The sequence below is a fragment of the Papio anubis genome, unplaced genomic scaffold (assembly GCF_008728515.1).
Source record: "Papio anubis isolate 15944 unplaced genomic scaffold, Panubis1.0 scaffold55, whole genome shotgun sequence".
Lineage (NCBI taxonomy): Eukaryota > Metazoa > Chordata > Mammalia > Primates > Cercopithecidae > Papio > Papio anubis.
This window is the reverse complement of record NW_022165718.1, coordinates 315155-342728: the sequence shown is the minus strand read 5'-3', so window position 1 is coordinate 342728 and position 27574 is coordinate 315155. Positions and strand designations below refer to the sequence as shown.

The 27574-nt window shown below is 39.2% G+C and overlaps 1 protein-coding gene and 1 non-coding gene across 4 annotated transcripts in view; one reads left to right on the top strand and one right to left on the bottom strand.

The window, feature by feature from the left end:
* Positions 1 to 19261, bottom strand: part of LOC101011195 (WD repeat-containing protein 72) — a 62485-nt gene extending 43224 nt beyond the window's left edge. For 2 of the 3 annotated variants that reach the window (XM_031662325.1, XM_031662328.1), the window contains exon 1: positions 19180 to 19261. The gene's annotated coding sequence lies outside the window, so the exon portion shown is untranslated. Of the gene's footprint in view, positions 1 to 3790; positions 4476 to 19179 lie in introns of those variants that run through there. The other variant, XM_031662326.1, reaches the window with a different exon arrangement.
* Positions 19262 to 23745: 4484 nt separating this feature from the next.
* Positions 23746 to 23852, top strand: LOC116273325. The gene has a single exon (XR_004181701.1). It is a non-coding gene; the product is annotated as a U6 spliceosomal RNA (small nuclear RNA).
* The last annotated feature ends 3722 nt before the right edge of the window (positions 23853 to 27574 follow it).

The following is a 27574-nucleotide window of genomic DNA, read 5'->3' as shown; positions in this document are numbered from 1 at the left end:
TTATAATTATTGTATACCAAATTTGTATACCTCAATAATATTTGGATGTCTAAAGCAAGTTGGTAGAATTTTGTAGGATAATTTTTAAATCTGGTCTATTTAAAGGCAATTCAAAATAAATACTTCCTCTGGAGAAAAATGAGTGAACACTGAGAAAGAAACACAGCATTACTTCTTGGCCTTTTGGCTAAGCAAAAAAAGTAAGCATCATAGCCACAGATAGGGATAAAGTTAGAGCCTATAGTATAGAGGTCAAATGAATTTCTCTCATGGGGATCTCTAGTCACAGGACAAACTACAACATTGTAGTACATTACATTTTGTACGTAAATACTTGGTAAATACTAATAGATATTACTTAGTACATCTTAGTACTAAGTACATTTTGATATTGCATTTTGTAACAAATAAGCAATGTAATGAATATTATATCATATAATCAATAAAGCTATGGAAATAATTATATAAACAACCAAACATACAGACACAAAACTTCTCTTAAGTAACTCTCAAATAATTCCTACACAAATTCTTGACTGCAGCCTACTCAGATACCACACTGGATTCTCAAGATGAAAGGATGAATGGACTTCAGGAAGCTCACAGCCGGTAGGTAAAAAAACAATGTAATGAATTACTTGCTAGTTATGTAGTTGCATTTATATATATCCTACCATTTTCACATTATAAATGTATATAATTTTGTCATATCTTGGTGGCATAATGAAAAAAATAATTTTAAGAAAAAATTTATTTTAGGTGTAGTAACTATGAAAGTGTTATAAAGCTGATTTTATAGAGTTTAATTATATATATATAGATCATTGCAATTTATACATAACTATGAAATAAAAGCATAATACTAAATTTAAACATGTTATTTTAGTATTACATATTTAATATAGATTGAAATTTAGGTATATATCAAATAAGACCAAAACAGCATTTGTGATATATTTTGGGACTTCCTACCTTTTATAGTTAATAAAGTAAAACTGTTCATGTTTATAATTTCCACATTTGTTTCTAAATAAGAGATGTTACAAATTGTTACTTGCAAATGATTTTTAGTCATTCAAAATGCAGGAAGTTCGTGAATATTTTTACTTTCTAGAAAAAGCCATATCCAATGTTCCAAATCATTAGGATTTCCGGTTTTAATACTGATTTTTAAAATACTAGTGATAGCTTGATATTCCCCATAAAAAATCTTTATCAAATGAATCTTCTCTTCAGATCAAAGGAATACCTTCTTGTAGTAAATCTACAGTAACGTTTCTGTTTTCATTCTCATTGACACAAGATTTTAATAACAGAGTTCCCTGTGCTCCTTTCTATAACCAACACTCTATTGCAATATAAATTAACTAAATCAGGGCCTCCCATCAGCATGCCATGGTACATAATGAGCTATGAAGAGTTTATAGCAGTGAGAGGAACTGAAACTTTCAACCTGGTATATACAAAAATAATCATTTTCTATGTTTATGCTTTGATATGAGGAAGGATGGGAAGCACTGAATTACGTAAAACTTGTCTAGAAATATAAATAATTTAAAGTCATAGAGGGTTCAAACCATTATAGAGTTCACAAAACCCTATCCACATTTAAGAAATAAACCTCCTGGTGATGGAGTCCTGCTGATAGCCACTGACTGCTGCACACTCACAGGATGACCTGCCAGCTCCCAAACTGTGCTGTTTTAACGTGAAAATTTCTTTAAATCATATATTTTAAAATAGAAATAGAAATAGGCTACCTACTCTAGCAATGTTAACTTCCCAGTCACCTCCTAAACCGTAGGGCCTCCCAAATCACCACTGTGGGGACACTTTGCAAAACTGTAAATTACAGCTGGAAAAAGGTGGGTATGTCTTTTCACTGTTTGATCCCTAGTCCCTGGCACACTGCCTACCACATAGGTGACATTCAGTAAATATTTCTTATGATGTGTTTGACCTGGAGACTGAAGCAAGAGTTCACTAGAAATTGGAAGAGACGTGAAGAATGTAATGCTGAACTCTTATTTAGCTGATGAGGAAGTGGAGGAAAGGTGGTGTGACCTTCCTAGGATCACAGCATAGTGTTGCTCTGGGAGAAGTATATTCTGGGGAACGTAACCACCCTAGTTCCTCTCTTCGTGTTCTAACAAAATACACAGAAATACAAGGTTTCTGATTCTGGGTTCCTCATTGGGTTGTATCCAGCATACCACTATTTGTATTATTTTAATTCAAAATATACTTTATTGTAAAGAAAAAAGGCAAGAAAATATTAATAGAATGAGTCAGATAAATTTTTGCCTTCCTTTCCCACACCTTACAAACTTGAAATATTCTTTGAGTCTCAGTTTTCTTATCTATAAAATGGAAAAAAAAATAACTACCTTGGAGAACTGATGGGAGTATAGGTGACTCTGTGTAGATAGCTTTTATCACTATTCCTTGTTCATAATCAGCACTCAGCATATGGAATGAATTGACTGGATGAGGCAATGAATCACTATAATTTTATATTGTGGACAGAAATTATGACTATCACTTTCTAGAAATACCTTTGAGAGTGTGAGATTTCCTTCCTTTACTTTTACAGTAAAGACACTATAATTTCTTTTCTTGAAAATACAGTGGCTATATGCTGGAATATTTGGCTATGAAAATACACAATTTGTTATTATTACTTCTAAACTCTACGATGATCAATGACTTCAAGCAAAATTAGGGTTGCCAGATTTAGCAAATAAAGATACAAAATGCCTAGTAAAATTTGAATTTCAGATGAACAACAAATAATTTTTGTATAGCATATACTATGTAATATTTGGGACATGGTCACACTAAAAAATATTGTTTATTGTATGAGACATGCTTATAAGAAAATATGTACTGTTCATCTGAAATTCGGATATAACTGGGACCTGTAGGCATAATAGGGTCTCTGGTATCTCTAAGCTGAAGACAAAAGGGAGCCTTGTAAATCACAATTACCGTTCCTTCCTTCTATAGATGAGTAAATGAAGGCCCAGAGAAGTTGGTTCCTTGGCCACAGTAAACAAAGAAATGAGTGGCTGAGACAGAAATTGAACCAGGTCTACCAACAGCCCATCTGGAACTTGCTCCTTGCACATGATTGCAAAGATGCCCCTGTCTTGACCATCAGAAATTCTTAGGGATTTGCAATGTGAAATTCCTTTGATATTTCGGTTGTTCTTAAAAAAAAAAAAAAAAAGTCAAACAAAACAAGAGTAATAAACCTCTTATTCATCCAGGCTCCAACATGGCCTTCGTAGCCTTTAAAAGCTAAACTGGCACTTCCTGATCCTCTCTCCATAAATACAATACCTGGCAAGAATAAGGAACAACAACACGCCATCACAGCTCCCGTCCTCCAGCCCACCTTCATCTTCTTCCCCGTAACAATTTGTGTTTATCTTTCTGACTTGTCTGAGGGTAGCAGAATAATGAGTATGATGCAAATGTGGTTTTGTGGGTGGTGTCTACTGTACACTGGAATTGTTTACCCTTGTCATAAATAGCTGTCTTCAGGGACACACCCAGACACTGAGTCTGTTTTACCAACCTCACAAACACAGACAAATCTCAAACCCCTGGACTGAGGACAGCCCACTAGAAACAAAAGGATAAAGTCCCTGGTTACAATGCATGCATTTTAACAATAACATCCTAACCAGAATAAACACTAAGAAGAAAGTAAATATAGTAGAGCAGTGAATAAGATGAGCGTTGAGATAAAATCGGCCTGGGTTTGAATCTCGGATCTGTCACTTACAGTTATGTGACCTCTGTGAATTCCATCTCTTAAGTGGAGAAGAATCCCACCTACTTTCTTCAAAACTCATAGGCACTGTGAGGGACAAAGATGAATTACGTAAAGATCTTTTTTTTTCCAGAAAACATACCTTGGTCTTCTTTAGCCCAGGAGGGAGTTTTGCTTTTAAATTTTGAGTTTAGGTGGAGATAAAAAGAGCTTTGGTGTGAAAATTGTACACTCAATTTGGAATTGTGCACTTTAAAATAGGCAGTTTATTAAATGCATTATAAATTTACCCTAATAAGCTTGATAAAACAAATGAATAGATTGGAAAGCAGAGTAAGATGGTTTGGCCAGTGTCACACAGCTAGCTAGTAAGTGGAAACAGCTTGGGAGAGGGCAAAGTTGAGCTTCATGAAGGAAAAAGGAACTCAAGGAAACTGAAGAAAGCCAGAGAAAGTAACTGGGTGTTCAGGTAGGCCAGAATGAGATCTACTTTAACCACAGCAGACTATGAAGCAAGCAGGCTCTGCAATCCATAGAGCCTGACTTCAGTCCATGAGAACATGCCAGTCCAAGCTGGCATGGGTCTCAGCAGAAGCCCTGTCCACCCAAAATCTATTTGAAAATGCCCCTGAAGCCGAAGTTATTATTTTATCAACAGATTGTAATTAGATCACTCCTTTGAAAAGGTAAAAAAAAAAAAAAAAAAAAAAAAAATTCCACGAGGTCAAAGAGTGTCCAAGGCATATTTAAATAACACATAACATTCTGTCTGGTCAACCCACTAGAACATGACTATTTCAGAATTAACTCCTAACCAACATCAACGCCAAGCTCCTACAAAAATGTTGTCACTGAGTAATTAACTGCTACTTAGTGAACTCTAGAAAATAACGTGTTTTAGATAGAGAATACTTTAGCAGGTAAAGTCAAAGCTGAAACAGCCCACAGATCAAAGGAGGAATTAAACAGATGTGCAAATTAATCTCTGAATTCCAAACACTCATGACCTGGAATATGTATAAAGCAAAACAGCCAAGAAATCACATCTCTTTCACTACATGGATGAGGTTTCCATCACAGTTCACAGCTCTTCCAGACTTGTGAGTCGAAGATTTTCACAGAGTATTACCTTCAGACTTCACCTCCTCTCCCAATAAGCTGTAGTGCAACAGAGCTGACACATTCAAAGAAAGGCCAAGTGTGTCTACTTCTAGTCATTGTCAAGGAGATGAGCATTAGATGTGGTAAGAGAAATATGAGAGAACAATTCAATTCTTTCTGGGTGGTAACTTCATTTTATTTATATTCAATTAGTGAACAAACAAACTCAAGAAACTACAATCCCCTTGTCTAAAGCTCAAAGTTCAGGCTTTAAGAAGGGGATATGTATTTAGCTTACACCACATTTAACTCTCTATTTACAGTGAAAGTCATTTCTTTTTTACTTAGATGTGGCTAACATAAACAAAAAATATCATTGTCCTAGACCATTCTTAATTAAATTCAACAAATATGTATTGAGAACTAAATATAGCCATGTGGTAAGTTGGGCTGCAGAGAACACAAAGAACAGAAAAACACCATCCCTGTCCTCAAAGTATCTACCAGGAAGTCATCTTTTGATTAATTTTAACTAAGCAATCATGCTACTAGACAAAACAATTGTTGTGTGTGTGTATAAATTCTGCAAACTTATTTCTGGTCTTGAGTCATGCTTTTCTTTCCCATATCCAAAAACAATCTGGAAAACTGTTTGCCTAATATCTCTCTTTAAATTAACTTGCCTTATGTATTAATTAAACTTAGGTAAGAAGAAATTAAGCTACATAAGTATATTTTTTTTGGAATCACCTTAATCATAAGTGTCCATAAAATCATGAGGTTTAATGTACAGGTTATATTTTTCAAAACACACATTAAAAGAAATACTTATCTATTAACATAAATACTTGGTATGTACTACCTAAAATCACATTGGGAAACGTGGCTTTCATCCTCTGTCATAGTCAAATCCTTTCCTCTACCTTTCAAAACTCCACCCTAACAGGTAATTCCTCATATCCCAGCACTCTTAGTTGATGATCCTTTCTCTCAATTAACCAAGAAAATCAAGTCTCTCACACATGAGCTTCCTCATTACTTGAACATTCCATCACTTTCTCTTATTTTTAAGATTATTTTTTTCTGAGATATCCATACTAGTCTCCTCTGATAACACTTTTACCTTTATTCCAGATTTCATCTTCTATCAACTCAATTACTTCCTTTATTAATACTTATTTATTTTGACTTCAACTGATTTCTCTTCTTTGGCCCCTTTGCCTTTGTTTACATATATTTAGTTTAAAAATATTCATTATCTGCTACATGCCAGAGACTGTGCAAGGATTCTAGGGATGTGGACAAGAGAGACAAAGAAAGTCACAAACCTCAAGGAGTTTACTGGTGTCTAAGGAGGCAGGCCTGCCCTAAGTCATCCCATAGTATGATAGGTGCTGTGTTAATGTAAATGCAAGAGTGTCCAGGGAGGGAACACAATCAGAGCCTGAAGTCAAAATTGGGAAGGATTTCCCCCAGGGGAGGGAATAAAACTTCGTTTTATTATACTTCTCAGATAATTGTGTGTTTTTTACAAATTCAAGGTTTGTGGCCACCCTGCCTCAAGCAAATCTATAGGCGCCATTTTTTCCAACAGCATGTGCTCACTTCATGTCTCTGCGTCACATTTTGGTAATTCTCATAATATTTCAAACTTTGTCATTTTTTTTATATCTGTTGTGATGGTCTGTGATCATAAATACCACCACTGTAATTGTTTTGGGGTGCCACAAATTATACCCATATAAGATGATAAATTTAATTGGTAAATTAAGCTTTTGTTCTGACTGTTCCACCAACTGGCCATTCCCCTATCTCTCTCTCTCTCCTCAGTCTTCTCTGTTCCCTGAAACAAAACACTATTAAAATGAGGTAAATTAATAACTCTATAACGGCCTCTAAGTGTTCAAGTGAAAGGAAAAGTTGTACTTTTCTCACTTTAAATCAAAGTCAGAAATGATTACGCTTAGTGAGGAAGACATGTCGAAAGTCAAGACAGGTCTAAAGCTAGGCCTTTTGCACCAGCCCATTAGCTAAATTGTGAATGCAAAGGAAAAGCTCTTGATGGAAACTGAAAGTGCTACTACAGTGAATACATGAATGATCAGAGACCAAAACAATTGCTGATATGGAGAAAGTTTTAATGATCAGGAAGGATGATCAAACCAGCCACAACATCCCCTGAAGTCAAACACTAATCCAGAGCAGCACTCTAACTCTCTTCAATTTTATGAAGGCTAAAAGAAGTGAGGAAGCTGCAGTGGAAAAGCTGAAAGCTAGCTGAGTTCATGAGATTGAAGGAAAAAAGCCTTCTCCATAACATGAAAGTGCAAGATGAAGCAGCAAGTCCTGATGGAGAAGCTACAGAAAGTGATCTAGAAGATCCAAGCTCAGATAATTAATGAAGGTAGCTACACTAAACAACAGATTTTCAATGTAGATGAAATGCCTTTTTATTGGCAGAAGATGCCATCTAGGACTTTGCTAGCTAGAATGGAGAAGTCAATGCCTGGCTTCAAAGCTTCAATGGACAAGTTGACTCTCTTGTTAGGGGCTAATGCAGCTGGTGACTTTAAGTTGAGGCCAATGCTCATTTATCATTCTAACAATTCTAGGGCCCTTAAAAATAATGCCTGTGCTCTGTATATGGAACCAGAAAGTCTGGATGACAAAACATGTATTTACAGAATAGTTTACTGAGTATTTTATGCTCATTGTTGAGATCCACTGCTCAGGAAAAAAAAAAAAAAAATCCTTTCAAAACATTACTGTTCATTGACAATGCACCAAGTCAACCAAGGGCTCTGAGATGCACAAGAGATTAATGCTTTTTCATGCTCGCTAACATAATATTCATTCTACAGCCCATGGATCAAAGAGTAATTTTGACTTTCAAGTCTTATTATTTAAGCTATACAATTTGTGAGGCTACCACTGCCATAGGTAGAGATTCCTCCGATATGCCTCGACAAAGTCAATTGAAAACTTTCTGGAAAGAATTCACCACTTTAGATGCCTTGAGAACATTTGTGATTCACAGCAGGAGGTCAAAATATTAACATTAACAGGAGTTGAGAAGAAGTTGATTCCGACCCTCATAGATGACTTGGAGAGGTTCAAAATTCCAGTGGTGGAAGTAACTGTAGACGTGGTGGAAATAGCAAGAGAACTAGAATTAAAAGTAGAGTCTGAAGAGGGACTGAATTGCTACAAGGTCTTGATAAAATGTAAATGGATGAGAAGCTGCTTCTTATGAATGAGCAAAGAAAGTGGTTTCTTGAGATGGAATCTACTCCTGGTGAAGATGCTATGAACATAGTTGAAATGAAAACAAAATATTCAGAATATTACACAAACTTAGCTGGTAAAGTAGCAGGGTTTAAAAGTATTGACTCCAATTTTGGAAAAAGTTCTACTGTGGGTAAAATGCTATCAGACAGCATCACATGCTACAGACCAATCCTTCACAAAAGGTCTGAGCACAGTGACATATGCCTGTAATCCCAGCTACTCGAGAGGCTGAGGTATGCGGATCTCCTGAGGCCAGGAGTTTGAGACCAGCCTAGGCAACGTAGTGAGAGTCCTTTTAAAAAAAAAAAAAGCTTTCACGAAAGGAAGAGTCAATCAATGCAGCAAACTTCATTATTGTCATATTTTAAGAAATTGCCAGAACCACCCCCAAACTCCAGCAAACCACCACCCTAATCAATTAGCAACCATCAACATGGAGGCAAGACCCCTCCTCCAGCAAAAAGTACAACTTGCAGAAGGCTCAGATGATCATTTGCACTTTTTAGCAATAAGGTATTTCTAATCACAATATGCACATTGTTACTTTAGATATTATATTATTGCATACTTAATAGGCTTTGATATGCACTGGGAATCCAAAATAAATTGTGTGACTTGCTTTACTGCAATATTCACTTTATTAGAGAGGCTTGGAATCAAACCTACAATAGAACCCATGATATCTCCAAGATATGCCTGTAACGCCTAAGTTTAAATCACAAATCTTATACATTTGCTGGTTCTGTGACACAACGAGCTTATTTGGTCATCCATGGAAGGGGATCAACTGTCTATTGCACCTGGCTGTAATGAGTAAGGAGACAGCATGTACCAGTGGGTCAGGCCCTCCAGTCAGTGAGCCTGGATTCAAATGCCAACTCTACCAATCTATGTCCTTGGGAAGGTTACTTTACAACTCTGTGTTTGATTTTTATCAATAAAATGAGGATCAATAATATCAATCTAATACGGTTGATATGAATAAATAATCCTTGAAAATCATTAATTAATTAGTAAGCATTCAATAAATATTACTCTATTATCAGAAGGCTTTTAAAATCTCAAAATCTGTATGTAAATCCTACTAAGTAAACAATATTAAGATAAATGAAATTCTTGTCATTTATAATTCTTCATTCTATCATTCATAACTTACAGTTGATCCCATCTATGAAGTGAATTAAGTAGGAAAGATAAAGATAAAACTTCAAAAGTATCAAATTGTCAAAGTGAAATAATTTAAATTTTAAAAAAATTTGATTTTTTCCAAAAATCTACCACATTCTCATCTAATATGAGTTGAATTAAGCCTACCCAAAATTTATATGTTGAAGCCCTAACTCGGAGTACCTCCGAGTATGACCTTATTTGGACAGGGGTTTATTGTGGATATAATTAATTGAGGATGAGGTAATACTGGATTGGGGTGAACTCCTAATCCAGTCTGACTGGTTGTCATATTAAACAAGGAAATGTGCAGACAGACACACACACAGAGAAAGTCAGGTAAAGGTGAAGGCAGAGGTTGGGGTGACTTCTACAGGCCAAGGAACACCAAAGATTGACAGCAAACCACCAGAAGCTAAGTGAGACATGGGACAGAATCTTTGTCTCTGCCTCAGAAGGAACCAATCCTGCTGACACTGTGATTTCAGACCTCCAGCCTCCAGAACTGTGAGACTACATTTCTGTTGTGTAAGTCACCCAGTGTGTGGTACTTTGTTATACATTCCTAGAAAAGTAATACAGCATTTGACAGACTTTGTTTCTTTCGAGTCACAATGTAGATCTCAGTAACACATGTACCAATTCCTGAAACATATATTTAAATTTCAGTATGAATCACACAGTTGGTCATATACCAAAATCTATTCTCTACCTCTCTGTGTAATAAATCTCCTTTCCATCTACATTATCGGCTCCTTAAGAAAAGAATGTATTCATTTATTAATTCGATAATTAGTATCTAGTAAAGCCCTACTAAATGAAAGACGAAAAAACACAAGTTCCTGCCCTCTAGGAATTCACAACCTATAAGTCAAATCCTAAGTAAGTAAAGAATCAACGTAAAGGAGGTTGGTAGAAGCATTTCCAAGGCACAACAGCAAAGCAAGTTTCACTCCCATGGCTGTCAACGGGTCACCCCTTACACTTTGGCTTCTCGGGGAAAAATCCCGTGTTCTTCCAAGGACTAGTTATCTTCTTCCTTGACCCTGACATCTACTTCCCTTCTTTCAGTTTCAGCACAAGTTGACACTGGAAGTCAGTCCACTGTAATCATAACAATCCTTTTTTCCTCCCAGAATAAGCAAATGGCAGGCATTCCCATAGGCAGGACTATAGGCCTATATGGACAAGGCCTATTTGGAGAAGCCTCCCTAATGCCCACGATTCTAGTGTTTTCTGACTCTGTCCTACCAGCCAGGAACACCTGCCAGGGAAGAGTTTAAACTCATCTTTTGCACTAAAGGATTCTAGCAGAAGCTAGGCCAAAACAGACTTTCATCAGCAAGGCTATGAATGCAGAATCCCAAGGTGGTCTGGAAAAAGTGGTAGAGGAAGTACAGGATTTGAGGCTCATAATCTGAAGGAACCGTAGCCTTTGTAGCCCTTGTGAACATCTTTGTGGATTTTCTGTCATGATCCAAGACAAGCCCCACCTCTGTTTCATAGTCCCTATCTCACCACTTTATTATTAAAAATTTTCTCTAGTCCCGGCTCTTCCTACTTTCCCTTCTTTCTAAACACATCCCACCTTCTGTCTTCACTGTCCTTGCTTCTTTTCCTCAGTGTTAAGGCACAGGGTTATATGCTCAATTCAACAAGTGTTTACTGAATGCCAACTGTGTTGTAGACCTTGTGCTGGTGGCTTTCCCATGTACTTTCTCAAGTAATCTACACACCTACCATTACTGTTATTAGGAAAAGAAGCCTTGGTAAATCTAAATCCCCCAGCTAGGATTACATCCCTAGATTTGTATGACCTCAAAGCCCATCCCACTTCTTAAAGGCCTTGAAAATAAGAGTTCATAATGATGACATCATCATCTGTTTACACTTCCATACAGACAAGCCAGTCCACCTATTTCTTTAAAGAAAAGGAAACAAAACAAAACAAACACAACTTAAATTCAACCACAAGGGTGGTTAGGATGCCAAATAACTCTTTAGTCTAAGAGTGACATGGCATCCACAATCACTCTTTAGTCTAAGAGTCTTAATCTATAAAACCTATTCATTATATATGTGGAAGTGTATGCATGGGCCAGAGTGTTTTCGAAGCATCAGAACTTAATACAAAAACACTACAAAGCTCATTGTAATACTAGTGTCATGGAAAATGATTCATAATACACAATGTGAGATTTCCACATTGGGGTGATTTCAATGCAGTTTATGACATAAGAGGTAGCAGAGGGAGACAGGAAAGGGCTTGCCTGAACCTACAGGCCAATAAAACCAGGCAATATGTGGCACTATAGCACTTTCTAAAACATCCTGGCCTCTGCTTATTCTAAGAAAAAAAAAAAACCCTGGCAAAGGGGATCCCTCTTCTCTGCTTGATTTCTACTGACCAAAGATGTCACTGTCCAATGATATAAAGAAATTCTGTCCCTAAGGCATAAATAAATATCCAACACCTATAGTTCATGGGTGTAGAAGAGCCTGAGAGGCCTGGAATTGATCCAACCCATTTTAACTCACAAGAAACTACCTGGTAATACCTTGTTTGTATTTCTTGGAGGAGGGACACAAGAAACACTTATTTCATTCCACACAATAATTCACCCCAATCAGAGAGAGCACAGCAAGGGCAACAGCATCTCCCAGCTGCTGATTGCATCAAAGGCTTGCAGCACAAATTCAATTTTATGATGTTAATCTTAGCCTGCCACTCAGAAATTTTCTCTGAGGGATATGATTTTTCTCTGGATTTCATTTTAAGAATGATTTTCTTCATCCACAATCAATAAAGATATGTTTTCATCAAAAGACTCTATCTTGGCAGAATTCAATTGGCTATTTCAACCCCTTTTGGTGACACAATATTAATTAAAATAGTTTATGTTGCACCTCGACTGGAAAAAGAGGCAGTGAAAATAGCAGCTACTCAGAACACATGTTCTATATACATCAACATGGAAGGCAGAAAATAATTTTCTCCTTCCCCAGGCGACAGCTATTAGCTATTCAAGAGAGTTGCTCTAACTTGGTTTATCTCTGTGATCTCACTGGAAAAAAGAATGAAGTCCTTCCTGTTTACATTTTTTACATTTTTTTGTTCAATAGGAAATCAAAATGCATATAGAGAAGATACTTTAAATGCTTACATCCCAGTTCCTCAAGAAGAGGAGAAATAATTATCAGTGTGCCTTTGTGGCATAACGGGCTAGTAGGGATCACATTCGTTATTTCCCTTAACTAAAAATTGATGATGCTATTACAAATTCTTTTTATTTTCAATTTTAAATAATAATTACAGCTAAATACATTGTATTTCTCAAAAGCAGGCATATAGATTCTCAAAAGCGGGCATATAGAATTAGCACAGGGTTTTGCACATTTAAGAAAGAGGAGAAAACTATGCAATGCATTACAGAAAATAAAGCAATTTTGTCTTAACAGTGGTTTGGGAAGTGGCAGTTAATTCATTTAACACAGATTTATGAAGCACCTACTGTGTTCTTCACTCTGTTCTCCTCTTGAGAATGAGATGAAGGCCCCCCTTCCTGTCCCATGATGCTGACAGATCATGGGGCCTCCATTACTGCAGAGAGAGAAAGGGTAGGCCTGGTTCCCACAAAGCAGGTAGAGAGTGCAGCAGAGGCTGCACTTAACCCTGCTGGGAGGAGATCAAGAAGAGTTTCTCCAAGGAAGTCCAATTACTGAAATATTCAGCTGGTAATTTACATATGCTGTCTAATAAAGTGGGGGGCATAGCTCAGTCTCTAATAGAAAAGGTAGTCTCTATCAACCACACCTTCTCACTTCCCCATTCTAAAATTCATGACTCCTCTTAACATAAGAAAGTGATAACAAAGAAAGTAGGGGTACTGATACCCTAAGAAGAATATGGATTTCACAGGACTTTGGGTAGATATCACTCAACAGTGCATTTATTCAAAGAATGGCTTTAATTTGTGACTGTTCAAAGCATACTTTTTACTGGATTTATATTTAAAACAAAGAAAAGCATCAAATTAAGGAACAGCATGGAAATTTACAGACATCTAGTTCAAGTCCCTATTTTATAAATTAAAAAAGCAACCTAAAGGTACACTGACTTGGTTAAAAGCAGAGAGTGAACCAGAGTTTAGATTTGTCTAGATATTTGACCAGATATAACAAGCCCTAGACAGAGAGATTACACTGTTCTCCAAAAAGTCTGTGTAAATGTGTACACTGATGCTGGGAAAAAAATTGGTTAAAAAAAAGAAGAAAGCTCCCAGCAGCATCAGAATCACCTGTGAGGCTTATTAAAATGCAGATTCCTAGGCCCCGCACTGGATGAAATAAGTCCGAGCTTTTAAGGGATAAAGTGCAAGAATTTAAATTTAAACTAGTTCTCCAAAGTAATTCTTATTCAAATTAGAGTCTAAGGAACTTGAATCTATCTCGGAGACTTGAATCTATCTCGGCATCCCCATCCGCATGTATAACATGATCAATGAAATATTCAAATTAATTAATGAATTGAAGCAAAATATACTGAATGAATGAATGACCAAAAAGAACAATTCCCACAGAAAGCTCTTACTCATGATAGGTCTTCATGATCTAGGAAGAACCAATCCCTGGCCTGATCTGGGCCTTCCATAGCCAACAGGCCTACCCAGGCACCCTAACCTCAAATGACCAAAGCCTAAAGTAATTAAATTCTCTTACTGTCTACTACTGCCTACATGGAATGTAGAATTTTTCCATTTTTGAGGGCATTGCAAAAAAACTGCATAAGGTCTTCTCTTTGAAATCCATGTAGAGAAAATGACCTAAAGGAGAAAACTCTAAGTATTTAATTGTTCAGCAAATTGGCACAATCTTTGCAAGAGGAAAAACTCATGCATGATCAAGTTGGAATTTCAAGGCAAGTTCTTCCAAATATAGATGGATTTTAAAAGCTAACAATACTAAAGGAAAATCACAAAAGTGTAAAATTCTATAACCAATTCCTTCCAAAATGTTCAGTTTGCATGTTAGGGACCCAAAGTAATGAATCAGTTTTTACTATACCCTCCACACCAAAATGTTTTCTAAGAGTCAGTTCAATAGCTCAAACTGAAGCAATGACTGGGGCAGGAAACACGGCCCAAAAAAAATGGCCACAGATCTTACCATGTAAATGTAAGAATGTGGACTTCTCCAGCAAGAGAACAACTCAAAGACGGAGGAACTCCTTTCACAGAGCCTGGCCCCAAAACATAGGCTAACAACATAGCCTTAGTAAAAAGAAAGTTTACAGTGGTTGGAAAAGAAGGTTAGTGGTGGTGGAAGCATATAATCTCATATTTCATTCTAAACAAGAATAGTTAAAACGTTTCTTGGCCTGCTTTTGTAATATGCATGAAAGGCTTAAATCCCATCTAGATTTAAAGTAGTGTTCCCCTGTCTCTAAACAAGAGAATGAGAGGGATGGAAGGCACAACTTTGGTTGCACCAGGTAGGTTAGTGTTTTATATACAACTAAGTCTTCCAACTGTGTTGTGAGCTAGATATTCTTATAGGCTACGCTTGAAGATTAAATCACTACCTAATAATGTAAAATAATAATAAGATCCCCATTCCACACATAAGGAAACTATAGCTCAGAGGTCAATTTGCTAAGGTCCCTTAGTCAGTAAAAGATGGGACACAAGAGGACAGTTTGCCATGATTTGCAGTTGTCATCTTCTCTCTCCCCAGCATACCTTCACACAAACTTCTGCCTTGACCTGAAGTGCTTTTTCTCAGTACTTACACCTGGCAAACGTCCACAAAACTGGAAATTTCAAAACTAGAACTAAATTTTCACTGCTTTGAGCTTGCCCTGGTGGATGTTTAGCACTCCTCAACTCCCAGCCTCCCCTTTGCTACTTTTATCAGAGCACTTATTACTCTGCTCTAATTATTCCTGTTACCTGAAACTATGCCATGAATGTATGCTTAGAGGGCAGGAGGCCAGGGTGGGGCGGGGGGGTCCCTTCTTCTCTTTTGCACTCTGCTGGCAGCGAGCTTTACATACAACAATACATCAAAAATGTTGAAAGGGGAGCCAGAGAATTAACGTATTCGTTACGCATGAATATGGTATGGCTTCAATAGCTGCCTCTCTTCACTCCTCCTTCTTGTCCCAGACAAGTCAGTTTGTAAATGTTCATCTTGAGAGGAACTCTGAAGTATACACAAAGAGCAAAAGACAGATGAAAAAAAAATATCCTTGGCTATAGATATGCATTCTCATTTATACTAAAGCGATCTAAAATCATATGAGCTTTCAGGGCTAATATGGCTTGGCTTCATCCTCACCCAAATCGCATCTTGAATTGTAGTTCCCATAATCCCCACATGTGGTGGGAGGGACCCAATGGGAGGTAACTGATTCATGGGGATGGTTTCCCCCATGCTGTTCTCATGATAGTAACTTCTCGCGAGATCTGATGGTTTCATAAGGGAGGGGCTTCCCCCTTTGCTCGGCCCTCATTCTGTCCCCTGCAACACTTTAAAGATGTGCCTTCCGCCATGATTGTAAGATTCCTGAGGGGTCCCCAGCCACGTGGAAATGTGAGTCAGTTAAACCTCTTTTCTTTATAAATTACCCAGTCTTACAGCAGTGTCCTTAGAGCAGTATGAGAAACGACTAATACATGGGCCCTCACAACTCACTGCCCACTCACAAGCAACCAAATGTCAATTAACCAAAAAGTTGATTGGTTCAGTAAATTACATCTCCCTCATTCTGTACTTGCTTATTGTTTTAAACACTTATTGTGTAGGGCTTTACATTTCTCCCAGTTAAATTTCAAATTTGTTTAAAAAAAAGAGAGGGAGAAAGGAAAAGTCAGTGTCAAAGCAAACAGTTGCTACCATTTACTGACTATATGTTAAGTTGTAGATACTGTGCTGCTTACATTACGGGCATTGCTTCATGCGGTCCTCATAATATCAACATGCATTATCATCACTATTCTAAACATGAAGAAAATGAGTCTTGGAAAACATAAGTAACTTGCCTAAGGTCAGAGCTACGAAACAAACAGATCCATCAGTCTATGGAAAAACTCACATTCTTAATCACTGCACTATACTGGTTAGGTGGGGCAAAGGTGGTGGTCAGCATGTGAGGATACCCTCTGGAAATGAGAGCAAATTCTAGAATCAGTGTTCCCCTACAGCAATGATATCTAGCTCTGTAAATGAAAATTTGCATTTTTTAGGAAAGTTCAAAGGGGCCCAAATGTCTTTTTAGACTAAAGATAACTCTCTCATTTTGAAGATAAACATGACACATGTAAATTAAGAAACTCCCAGGTTCCCAAAGTTAATTAGGAAGAGGACTTGCAAGGACTTCAAAGCTGACCTGGGGCTAGACCTCAATGCACAGATAGATACTTTTAGTCCAGGTCTCCACCACAGCTGTCTGCTTCCAATTCAGCCTACAGAAGAACTGAATCTACAAAGCTTAACAACTGGGAAAAAATAACCATACATACAGAAAAGGCCTCCAGAAAGGTGCCTTTTATGATGTACTGATAGAATTATTTCTAAAGGGCCGGGCATGGTGGCTCACGCCTGTGATCCCAACACTTTGGGAGGCCGAGGCAGGTGGATCACTTGAGATCAGGAGTTCGAGACCAGCCTGGTCAACATGGTAAAACACCATCTCTACTAAAAATACAAAAATTAGCCAGGCGTGGTGGCGGGCACCTGTAACCCCAGCTACTGGAGAGGCTGAGGCAGGAGAATCGCTTGAGTCCGGGGGCCGGAGGTTGCAGTGAGCTGAGACAGCACCACTGCATTCTTACTTGGGAGGCAGAGTGGGACTCCATCTCAACAACAACAACAACAAAAACTAAAAGAATTATTCATAAAGGACGCCCCCTATTGTGAGCAACATTATTACTAACATTATTATTATTAAATAACAGAAATTTCGAGTACGTGAATTGTCAAACTACAAAGATATCTGAATGCAACAAACTTGAAATCTTAAAATCTTACTGATACCATTACTTTCAAGGTTCCTTTAAGTTATTTCACAAGTCAAATGCACTCTTCTATTCCAGGAGGCATGTGTAAACTAGAACATCAAATTTCTAAAGCATTCAGTTCATTGGGTAGAGACGGTTAATGGAAGATTCACACACAGGGAGAAACTTAAGAGCCCCTCCCCTCCCCTCTCCTCCTTTCCCTCCCCTCTCCCCCCTCCCCCCTCTCCCTCTCTGGACAGGGTCTTTCTCTGTCACCCAGGCTGGACTGCAGTGAAGCATGCAATCATCGCTCACTGCAACCTCGACCTCTCAGGCTCAAGCCATCCTACTCCCCCAGGCTCCCTAGTAGCTGGGATTATGTAGTAGACGGATGCACAGCACCACACCCAGCTGATTTTTGTAGAGATGAAGTTTTGCTATGCTGTAAAGGCTGGTCTGGAACTCCTGAGCTCAAGCGATCCACCCTCCGTGGCCTCCCACTGTGTTTGAATTACAGGCATGAGCCACAGCGCCCAGCCTAGTTAATATTTTCTTGACAAAATACTTATAATTTTAAAATATCTTTTCCAAAAGAAGTGAAAGCATTGGAACGCAATATAGAATATTAATTTTTTGGTTAAAAAAATAATCACTTTACTAGACACCTTCAAGGGCAGTTCCCCTTTCTCCTACAGTCTTTTGCATTCTTTACAGAAGACTCTATTGGCACATTTTAATATTGAAGGAATAAAAAAAATACAAAGGAACAAGTGATGTTTACAAACAAGCTGCACAAGACCAACTTAACCACAAGTACTTGCATGACAGAAGTGGTCGCTTTCCTTTTCACTGGTTTGTAAGTGGTGAGAGCTAAACAGGGAAGAAAAGAATGGCTCTTTGGCAGGTGACAATGGGAAGGGCTGGAGGAAAACACTTCAGGTAAAAAGATCCCCAACAGGTGACCTAGTTTCCAATCTTTGACCTTGAACTCACCTAGCACAAAACTGGGGGCGGGGCGGGGGGCGCAAAGACAACCGTACCTACGTTTTGTTTAACAGAACATCGTTAACTGTATTGAAATGGATACAAAAATGCTTTAATAAGTGAGGAAGATGGTATAAGGAAGCACCTGTTCCCAAAGGAAGTATTCCCAGTGCATCACGTTTTCCAGATTCTGTCAGCACAGACAGTCCCCCCTTTATCTTCCTGCCTCTCATCCAACCTTACAAGTGGCGAAAGTCTTGTCCCCGCAGTCTTTACTGCGGACTCTGCCGAAGTGGCAGAGCAAGGAAAGTTTTGCCAGCCTCCGTCCCCACAGCCCCAAGCTGTCACACCCCAGCAGGCTTAGGCCCACCCAGTCGTTTTCCCTGCCCCTGAACTCAGCTTTAAAATTAATTCGACCTAAAATTAAAGTTTTACAAAATAAATAAAATTAATTCAATCGATTCCGTTTCATAGAAGTCCAATTCCCGAGTTCCAAGAAATCATCCTAACAGTGAAAGGCAGGTCCCTAAATGTATCTGGGGTAGACTCCTCCCAGGAGCACAGGTAGGGATACTGCGAGATGAGCGGCTTGGTTCACTCCTGATGCCACATCTGGAAAAGAGTTTGAAGAGGGACTTTTCCAATTTCCAAGTGCAAGAACTTAGAGCAAAAGGAAGGGGTTAGAGACAGCGCTGCGCACGCCCACCCTTTTTCTCCGCCCAGCTGTATCCAAGCGCGGGCCGTCCCCTCCTGCGCCGGGCTCTGAGGGCGGGAAGGCGCGCCGCTGCACCAGCCAGGGGCAAACGAAGACCCCCAGCCTGGGACCCGGCAGCCCGACCTGAGCTCTGGGGGTGCCTGCCTTACCTGAGCCGAGGGGCGGCGGAGCGGCGGAGGCCTGGGCTGCGGACCGGCAGCTGGCGGGTCTCGCCCCTAGGGTCACCGGTCCCGGCCCCGCCCCTGCCCCGGTCAGCCCCGGCCGGCCCCGCCCCGGTCCTACCCCCGCAGCGCGCGGACCCGGCTCGCTCTGGCCCCAGCCGCCCAAGGGCCGGGCGCACCCGCTCTCTCCTCCTGCTGCCCTGACCCGCCGCCTCCCTCCCTCCTTCTCTCACCTGCGGTGGCGGCTGGGAAAGGCTGGCCAGCAGCCTGCGGTTGCCTGTCCTCTCAGGGCTGGAGAGAGTTAGCGGGGATTAGATCAAAAGAGCCCAGATGACGTGAACTGTTGACCCCAGGCATTAGCACAGACGAGGCCTCAACCTTTTTTGTTTGTTTTGTTTTGCTTTTTGTTTGTTTTTGGGGATACACAGTAGGTGTATATATTTATGGGGTATATGCCATATTTTGATACAGACAAACAATGTGTAATAATTACATCAGGGTACATGAGGTTTTCATCACCTCAGCATTTATCCTTTGTGTTACAAACAATCCAATTGTACTTTTAGTTATTTTTTAACTGTACAGTTATTATTGACTACATTCACCCTGTTGTGCCACCAAATAGTAGGTCTTATTCATTCTTTCTATTTTTTTCTACCCATTTACCATTCCCACCTCCTCCCACTCCTCCACCCCTGACTACCCTTCACAGCCTTTGGTAACCATCCTCCTACTCTCTATCTTCCATGAGTTCAATTGTTTTAATTTTTAGCTCCCACAAATAAGTGGGAACATGTGAAGTTTGTCTTTCTGTGCCTGACTTATTTCACTTAACATAATGATCTCCAGTTTCATCCATGTTGTTGTGAATGACAGGATCTCATTTTTTTATGGCTGAATAGTACTCCACCCTGTATATGTACCACATTTTCCTTATCCGTTTATTGGTTGATGGACAACTTAGGTTGATTCAAAATCTTGGCTATTGTGAACAGTGCTGCAATAAACATGGGAGTGCAGATATTTCTTTGATACACTGATTTTCTTTCTTTTGGATATATACCTAGCAACGGGATTGCTGGATCATGTGGTAGTTCTAGTTTTAGTTTTTTGAGAAAGCTCCAAACTATTCTCCATAGTGGATGTACTAAGGAGCTTAAACAACTCAATAGGAAAAAATATAATAATTCAGTTTAAAAATGGGCAAAAGGCCGGGCACAATGGCTCACATTTGTAATTCCAGCACTTTGGGAGGGCGAGGTGGGCAAATCACTTGAAGTCAGGAGTTGGAGACCAGCCTGGCCAATATGGTGAAACCCTGTCTCTACTAAAAGTACAAAAATTAGCTGAGCATGGTGATGTGTGCCTGTAGTCGATGCTACTCCAGAGACTGAGGCAGGAGAATCGCTTAAACCCGGGAAGTGGAGGCTGCAGTGAGATGAGATCTGGACTCACTGCACTCCAACCTGGGTGACAGAGTGAAACTCCATCTCTAAATAAATAAATATAAAAATAGACAAAAGACCCAAAAAGATATTTTTCAAAAGAAGACATACAAATGACAAACAGGCATATGAAAAGGTGCTCAACATCATTGATCATCAGAGAAATGCAAATCATAACTACAATGGGATATCATCTTACCCAAATTCAAATGGCTTATATCCAAGACAGGCAATAACAAATGCTGGCAAGGATGTGGAGGGAGGGGAACCCTCATACATTGTTGGTGGCAATATAAATTAGTACAACCACTATGGAGAGTAGTTTGAAGGTTCCTCAAAAACATAAAAATAAAACTACCATATGATCCAGCAATTTCACTGATGGGTATATACACAAAAGAAATCAGTATACACAAGATCTTTTGATAAGAGATGGAAGGACATTTTCCTCAAGACTGCATGGGCATGGTGGCTCATGCCTGTAATCCCAGTGCTTTAGGAGGCTGAGGTGAATGGATTACTTGCTCCCAAAAGTTTGAGACCAGCCCGGACAATAGGATGAGAACCCCATCTCCACAAAAAATACAAAAATTAGCCAGGCTTGGTGGCTGCGCACCTGTAGTACCAGTTCCTCTGGAGGCTGAGGCAGGAGGGTCACTTGAGTCTGCGAATTCAAGGCTGCAGCTAGCCCTGATTGTACCACTGCACTCCAGCCTGAGACACAGAGCAAGACTCTATCAAAAACAAACAAACAAACAACCAAAAGCAAAAAACCCACAAAACAAAAAATGCAGCCTCTGAATAGGGAAAAGACATTAAAAGTATCGAGTGGGTGAAAAATTCAACATTGAAACCAGCATCCTAGCCTGCTGTGGATAGACTAAGTACCTGAACTGAATGACTGGGTGGTTTAGTAAAATGTGGGGTGGGGAGACCCTGCTTTTTTTTTTTTTTAAGGTTTCTCAGTTACATGACTTTACCCTCCAAATCCTATTGACTCCTTAGTCTTGGATTCTTAGACTCCTGGAAGCAGGTTGGGAGAGATTTTAACTCCTTGTATTCACTGATACCTGGTTTCTAAAATATTAAGGATATTTGGCCAGGCCTACGGAAGATCACTGGTTTTCCATCTCTTAAACTTCACATATCCTGGGCTGCATGCAATGTTTCCTACTAGAGCACTCCTCTCACTTTCTGCATCCTCTGGGACTGGTTCATTTCTATTCTGGATTCTCACTTCCCTCCTGCAGGTTAGGTGTGCTTGTTACTCACTCCTAATGACCTTGCTTCCTCTGTCATTACACTTGTGACTACCATTGCTTGTGCATTGGCCTCCCCTGCTTGTCTGTAAGCTCTGTAAAGGCAGGGACACCAAGCACACAGGAGATACAGAATAAGTGTTGCTGAATGATGTGCCTGTGACAGTCAATGGTTAAGGCACTCCCAGCCATCAACTCTTTAATGAATTTCCCTGACTAATCCTTTCCTTCTAAGTCTGCAGGTTCTTACATCAAAGTTAATATCCCCACATATCCTCTCATCCCCAAACCTTCATCCTACCTCTTGAGCAGGGCCTTCTCCATAGTCTTCATAGTTGCAAGTGTATAAAGAGGTCTAGACCTAGTTGCTCTTGTCTGAGCTCTGCCGTAGCTATCTTAGTGGTCTTAGAGACCCTTGATCTCGCTGTGTCTCAGATCAGGGCTGGTTTATCCATTACGGACAGTGCCCAGGATCCATGATAATTTGGGGGCCCACACAATGGGGGCAGAGAGAAAAGAACAAAAGAACATTTAAGTCAAAGAAAGTCTTGTAATATATAATTTTAATGTATTGGTCTTTGTACCAATGTAGTCACTGACCATGTTGAACTTTACCCAAGTCCTGTGATCCTGGAAAACATGAAGGGTTAAAGGAACCCTCCCACCCATTAGTGTTCTAGAAAACAGCTTATACAAGGAAAGATCCTCCCATGTGACTTCGATAAGACTTGCTGATGCCAACCTTGTTTTTTTTTATGACAAAGCTGAACATAGACGCTCCACCGTTCCATTCTTATGCATCATTAATGATTAGCTGAACTGCTTCACCCACTGACCAATGTGGACAAAATATCTGCTACGTTGACTTGACCCAAGTTTAGTTAGAATTCTCTCTGTCCCCTGGCCCCTGAGCTTTGACCTGCCCTTTGCCTGAGCCATCATGCAACCCATCCTTAAGAGCCCTTCCTGAAAATAGGGTGATCATAGGGTAGAATTTTCTCTTTTCTACCGTAAGATCATTCACCCTAACTCATCCCACTTTTCGACATCCTGTTACTTCCAGCATTGTTTATTCTTTCCTAGAAAAGACCTTTTCTGCCTAACCTTTGAGAGGTTTGCATATCTCAGGATTAAAGTTTTCTTCCAATTGCGATAGTCCTCCTCCTCCTATTGAAAGTCACTTTCTCTCCATTGCAATACTGCTTTAGAATAGAAGTCTTTGGTTACCCAAGTCTGTATTTTTAATTCGATATTGTAAGATATAATTTTTAATATTGTTTATAAATGAAGAGGCGTCCCCAAAGCAAAAATGCCCGTTAAAATCATAATGTGAACCTGCCTCGGATTCCTGACTGTTAAATGGAGAAGCTGAATTAGGTAGACCAAGATACCTTTTGCCAAAATTAATGAGTTCAGAAGCACAATTATGTGCTCTTGGTTAGTCAGGAGGAAGCAACTGACAGAATGACACGCCCGCCTCATTTGTTATACCATCTTATTCATTGCTAATTCTTTGACAGGACTCAGGGCTGTTCCTGTGCCTGGCTTTTGGGATAAAATAGAGGTCTCCAAGGCTTCATTTCTGAAAGTTCCAGCACACAAATAATACCTTTGATTGTGTACCAACCTATATGTATTTCTTGGGTCCTGACACAGTGGATATTGGTTATAGCAATAGTTTGTCCCTTCCTCCCTCCATTTCTTGTTTTCTTATTCATATAGTATATGATATTATAACTGAAAAACCTCCATAAGTTCTAAAGTAAAAACAACATGATATGCAATTTGATACCTCACCCATTGAGATGAAATTTCATAATTTCCCCACTTCCTTAAGAAGAGCTCACTTTGTGCTTGCTTCGACAGCACATACAGTAAAAATGGAATGATACAGAGAAGATCAGCCTCTGCCTTGCACAAGGATGACATTCAAATGTATGAAGAATTCCATTTTCCAAAGTGAAATAAATCATAATTTTTTTAAAAAAACTAAAGGATTGGACTTTTAGTATAATTTGTTTTCCAAGATTAAATATACATTAAAATAAATATATAGAAGAGGAAGAGAAAAATATTTATCCCAAACTATAGCAATCTAAAACAACCTTTAGTATCCTTTTTTCAGTGTATTTCTTTCTTGCCTCTTTGAAAAAGTACTTGTTTATGTATTTGTAATGTTATACAGATACAATTTATATCCTTTTCCTTAAACATTACATTATAAGAAGTTTACCTTGTTGCTACATTGTCTTCATAATCATCCTTTTTAGTAGCCGCATAATAGACCGTCAAATAGATGCTTTGTAATATGCCTGCTTCCCAATTGCTGGGCATTTGTTTCCAAATTTTAACTAAAATATGCTGTGTTGAATATTTTGTTAGGACAGATATCCAGAAGCGGAATATTAAATCAAAATGTATCCCTATTTTTTATGCCTCTCCATCCATCTTTCCAAGTTGATTTTTAATAGTTGGAGTAAATGCTTCCATCAGTGTGTGAGAGCCAATTTCTCCACCAAGGAAATATTTAACTGGGGATTAAATATACATATTCTCGGTATTTTCAGATTTGATGTACTAAATTGACTATTAACTCCATGAGGGGCTATGTCTGTTTGTCCACCATCTTACTTCCTTGCTCAGTAATTATTTTGTACATAGTGAATAGAAGACTAAATGAAGGAAAAATTGTATCTTATCACACTGTTGAACGAACTGCATTTTGGAATGCAAGGAACCAACATAGTTTGTAAGTGCCATAAAACCTCCTGATTTTTCCTTGGTCTTAATCCTTGGCCTGAGAAGTGGTCATTAAAAACTCTTCTAGAATTGCCATTCAAGATGGGGTTAAGTAAAATTGGAGGTTCTAAAGCAATGTTTCTGAAAAGGCCTTTTCTCCTTTGAATAAAGAAAAATGAATAGTACACTAATATCTCAAACCCAGACATTGATGTTATCGCCTAAACTACAAAGAATTTTTGGGAAGTATTGTGCCTATTTGGCCTTGTTTCCAGTGTGTGAATTTCTATATTGTCGAGGCACAGATAGCCTCAACACAGCATGATCAAAACTGGTCTAATAGTAAACTCGGAATGACATCCTATTTAAAGAAACACAGTGCCCCTAATACATGCCCCTAGAGGAGACGCATATGAGACCAACTGCCTTGGACAGCAAGACTGTGTTCATTGTAACAGTTGGGAGAGGATGAAGAGAGCCTGCCCTCTGTCTCTCTCTCTAGATGATGGAAGGGGACGTGCAGTTAATCCTTAGTTTAGGACAGAAGGGAGAACAAAAAGAAAGGAACCACAAGGATTCCCTTAACTTGCTCGTTCCTTGCATCTTTATTTCTCCCAAAGGAAAGCAAGTTAGAGCTTAGACATCAGTAGGAAGAGCAAGCTGGCAGCTGAAAGCCAAACTGGACACTGGAAGGCGATTTGTTTGGTTGGCCTGGTATTGGTGCTGTTATTCTTTTTGTTTTGTTTTGTTTTGTTTTGTTTTGTTTTTCGAGACGGAGTCTCGCTCTGTCGCCCAGGCTGGAGTGCAGTGGCACAATCTCGGCTCATTGCAAGCTCCGCCTCCCGGGTTCATGCCATTCTCCTGCCTCAGCCTCCAGAATAGCTGGGACTACAGGCGCCCACCACCATGCCTGGCTAATTTTTTGTATTTTCGGTAGAGACAGGATTTCACCGTGTTAGGCAGGATGGTCTCGATCTCCTGACCTCGTAATCTGCCCACCTCGGCCTCCCAAAGTGCTGGGATTACAGGTGTGAGCCACCACGCCCAGTCTGGTGCTGTTATTCTTAACTGACATTTGAATGTTGTAGGCCTCGCCACTCCCTGTAGTTTGCACCCATCTATACTACATGCTTGGCCTCTGAAGACACTCAAGTTTGTGTTCCTAGAATACTTTGTGGTTCCCAGAAAAGTGCCTTGATTTACAAAAACTGTCTCCTACCTTTCCTCCCATCACATCAATAGGGCTAGCCAGACAATGACATCTTGCTTTATAATCTGTTAGTCTCTATATTGCAGGATTCAGATGCTTGAACAAAAGGACAAATATTTCATTTATAGTTGAAATGTGTTTCTTTGCTGCTAAGATGCTATGCAGTGTGAACCCGACTTCCTTTTAAGCACTAAAAGATTTTTGCCAGATACAATAAATATCTTTGGAGAAGATGTGGTAATTTCCAATCAGAAAGATCCTCTGACGTATTGTAATACAAAAATGACTAGAAATCATGCCTAGGGAAATTAGTTTGGTCAATCTGTGAAATGATAAAAATAACTCGTATTGGCTTAGTATATGTCCAGAAATTATTTGAAACTCCTCCTCCTGGAGAAGCCTTAATTCTCTCTGTGGGCAATACTTAGTGACTACCTTCCAACAAGAAGAACACTGTAGATATAATGGAGAACAACTGTGAAATGTAGATTGTAAAATGACAATGTAACTTCCACCTTGTTCTTTCTGCTGCTTGGGTCATTCTCTCTGGGGGAAGCCACTCCAGCAACTCTATGGAAAGGCCCAGGAACAGAGGTCTATTTCCAATATCCATCAAGAAACCGAGGCCTCCTCCTGTGACTGTGCCAGCTTGTGGACAAATCCTCTAGCTTCAGTCAGGCTGACAATCCCAGCTGGTATCTTGACTGCAACTTTTTGAGAAACACTGTACCAGAACCACACATCTCAACTACTCCCGAATCCCTGTCACCTAGATACTCTGCAATAATGAAGTCCTTTTTATTATTACATATACCCCACTAAGTTTTGAGGGTAATTTGTTACACAGCAATAAATAACTAATACAGAATTTATTCAAGAACCTTCCTTGATGAGGATGCACTAAGGATGACAATAATGGTAATAATATCTGGCATTTTCAAAGTTTTCTGTATTATAATGTCATGTATCTTCTAAAAACCTTTTGGTAGCCTAAACTCTGTGGGCATTGGTCATTCTTGTTGATGATTCAATTTTTGCCCCTGTTTTCTATGGTTGGAAACCCACTTCCCTCTTTAGGAGTCAGAGCCTACTTTTTCCTGGAGAAGACAACTTCTTCTTGAACAGTGCATTGCTTACTGTTCAATATTCCATTATACGTAGGGCACGAACACATGCTCTAGGTTCTGCCAGTCAGACCCACAGCTCTAGACAAAACACATTCTTGTGAGGGAGATGGCAGCACCACAGCCACACCTGGTTTTCAAAGGCAATGGTGCAGTGTGTCTAGTGACTGCATCCAAGAACACTAGCAGAGTGTCAGTGGTGCAGGATCCAGTGTCTATGCCCAGCTGGTGGCAGTAATGATGGTACTAGTTCTGCAGTATGATTTTGGATATTGTCAGGATTGCATAACATTCAAACTTAGTTTTCTATTTCCTAGGAGAGATCCAGTACTGTTTCATAAAATCTTTTTCAATTTAGATTAGCATGTTGCTTTATTTTGCACACAACTAAAAACCCTGACTGATACAGGCAGCTCCATTTTACAGATGAGACCATTGAGAACCAAAGATGTTAAATGATGTGTTGTTAGATACAAGTAGCAAGTGACAGAATTGAAATACATTAACTAGTGCAGATTGAACTAAGCAAATAAAGTAATATTCAAATTTAGAATTAAAAATGCAAAAGCTTTAGATCCTTTAAAAAAATTAATTGTTTTTCTTTAA